Source organism: Mugil cephalus, chromosome 22 (genome assembly GCF_022458985.1).
Source record: "Mugil cephalus isolate CIBA_MC_2020 chromosome 22, CIBA_Mcephalus_1.1, whole genome shotgun sequence".
Taxonomy (NCBI): Eukaryota; Metazoa; Chordata; class Actinopteri; order Mugiliformes; family Mugilidae; genus Mugil; species Mugil cephalus.
In genome coordinates, this window is record NC_061791.1 from 3,073,585 (window position 1) to 3,076,402 (window position 2,818).

Consider the following 2,818-nt stretch of genomic DNA (forward strand, 5'->3'; position numbering starts at 1 on the left):
GGAGGGGAAAAAAGGTCTGTTTGACTTTTGTCGACTCTCGGTGTGAAGCGGGGCCTCGACGGTGGATCAGCACACAGATACGTGATCAGTTTGGGATTTGGTGAAGTTTGAGGCCTTGTTCTGTTCTTCATTCCTATTTGAGTTGTTCTTAAACCATTTTTGTGCGTGCATCCTGCTGGGGATGACTGCTGCCATGAAGGAGTGTCATTGCTATGTGGTGGGTGGGGGGTTGGGGGGGTGGTCTGGTCTAGGTGGCTGGTTCACGTCTAACGAACATAATCCAGGTCCGAAAGTTTCCCAGCAGAACACTGAATTGTCAAGAGATGGTTTAAATGTTATTTACACATCCTGTCAGTGGTTTTAATGTTGTGGCTGATCGGTTTATCTACAGTTCTCACATTCCCTTCATTGTGTTTTTATGGACTTCCTCCCGCATTCAAACTAAAATCCTACTCTTCAACACCTCATGTAATTTCCCCCTTTTTTTGTTCGTCCACTGATGGGATTTTCTGATTCAAACGTGAAGGCAGCCATGTTGTTTCCCCCCCCCCCACACACACCCAGGGGTGTCAGAGCCGCCGAGTTCACTGGGCGTCAATCAGTTCCTGTTTCCGATCGGTTCCCACTGTCCGTCCCCGATATCAAACCAACAGGAATATCAACGCGTGATCCCACAAAAGGTAAAAAAAAAACTGCGGCTCAGATCGAAAACTACTTCCTGAATTTAGCAAATAACTAAGTATTAAACGGCCTCTTAAGGACGTTTACCCCCGTTTTACAATCAGAAACCTCTCAGAATATCGGACGTGATCGCGGAAAAACAAAGCGTGCAGCCAAGTGAAACACATTTAGGTCTTAGCGGTGCAGGAGCCCCCTGATTACACATCTGATAAATAATTCCAAAGGCGCTGGTAATATTCATTTCCCCCCAAACCGAGTTGAACGCGGCGGAGACGGAGAGGTCGCGCTGACGCATGCGAGTGGGCCGCCGCTCATTAAGACGCTATAATCTTATCTCTCTTCAAAAAACACATCCAGAACAAACTATTATCTGTGAAAACACTCGATGTTTTCGTTCGCTCCCTTCGACCTTAAAGAGTTTCTCCCAAAGAAAACAACAGGTGTAAGATGAAAAAAGTGCGCGGCGGAGAAAGCGCCGTTGTTTTTGTGACTGAAGTCGCACAATGAGGAGCTGATTGAAGCGTTTACCTTTTAACCTCCGGAGCGAGGCACCGCGGCCTTCCTGCCGCGACCCCTCCCGGGTAGGCTGCTTCTCCCCGCGACAAAGTCCTTCCTGATTGCAGCCTGGATGGCTTCTGGAAACCGTTTGATGGTGGAAAAAAGAGGCCGAGGCTGCGTGTGAACCGTCCTATGTATCAAACATATACATCAGCACACGTATGTACGGGGCTGTTTAACAGATCTGGCACGTTGTCCTGGTGAGAACTCGCGGAGCTCTAAGATGAGAGGGAAACGCTGCCTACAATCAGAGCCCCGACTCATGTGGAAAACATTCCTTATCAATTCTCCAACTGCTACCGTCTGTCTTTTGTGGGAGGAAGTAGGAACAAATCCCAAAAATAAAAGGCTGTAATTTTCCTTTGATTGGTCTTATCGCCGGAGCTGAACTCTCAAACTGTTCTGGCCTGGTTATTAAGACCGATCAGAGTGCAGGCATATTACAGCCAAAACGTATGAAAAGGTTATGAGAGCTATCAAAAGAGCCGGTGACGCCATTGGTGTATTTTGCGAGATTGGGGCAATTTAGATTTATCCAAACAGCCCCAGCAACAATGAGAAAACAACCCCTGAGTAAGGCAACAAAAGAAAAAGCAAGTGTGCTGTTTTGTATTCAGGGATGCCAGCGCGTCTCCTTAAAAGCAGACGGAGACGGATGGAAAAAGGAGACCTGAATAACTCGAGGCCCCGCGGGCATCTGCCACTCATCTGCCACTCAGCCGGATGCAGATCCGGTTTGATTTTTAACTCCTTAATACTCGATTGTATTATCTGGCGCCGCGATAAAATAAGTCACCGTTTGAGCCCCGAGAGCGACGACGCGTCAGTCAGGAGCCGCGGCGGAGATATGCTAAAAGGGCTTTTTCTGCCGCCGCCGGCGCAGACAAGCAGATACAGAGCAGATTATGCTTTATTAGCTGCTCACGGAGACTTAATTGTGAGATCAAAGTTAACAGGGTTCCATCGATGCGAGGCAGAGCAGATTTCATTAGGCTGAGAAATATCTGTGCAATAATAGTGTCATCTGCATCTGCACGCAAGTTCACAGCATCTCAATTATATTTAGTTTTTTGGGGGCAAACTGAAACACACACACACACATATATATATATATATATATATATATATATATATATAAGCTGCAAAACATTACAAAAGTTATAGGAAACTGGAAATAATTCAGAGCAGCAACTTCAGTGTATTCAACGAAGAGACTCAACCACAAAGAACCAAGAAACGTGATTAATTTTACAACTCACACATCAGAAGGGGAAGTGTCCTCACACATACACTTGCAGGAGATCTTTACGTGGTCTCAAGGGACGTCTTCACTGGACCAAAGAGGCCGTGGGATGATACCGTGGTTATGACTTCTTCTGTTTTTTTTTGATGTCACCATATCTGCAGGAAAACTGAGGAAAATGGACGTTTACTGCACTTTAAACAGATACAAGATGACCTGTACGAGGCAAAACTGAACAGGTTAAACTTATCACAGACTCTTATCAGGCCCCAGATGTGATTTTTTTTTTTAGCATTAACTTTCTTTGTGCAGAGTCACTGACACCACACAAGAGTT

At 45.8% G+C, this 2,818-nt stretch overlaps 1 long non-coding RNA gene across 1 annotated transcript; it reads right to left on the bottom strand.

Annotated features, from left to right (window-relative positions):
• Window positions 1–546: 546 nt before the first annotated feature.
• On the bottom strand, window positions 547–2,571 carry LOC125000315. Its single transcript, XR_007111313.1, has 2 exons — window positions 2,499–2,571; window positions 547–1,369 (listed from the first exon to the last, which is right to left on the bottom strand). It is a non-coding gene; the product is annotated as an uncharacterized LOC125000315 (long non-coding RNA).
• Window positions 2,572–2,818: the final 247 nt, after the last annotated feature.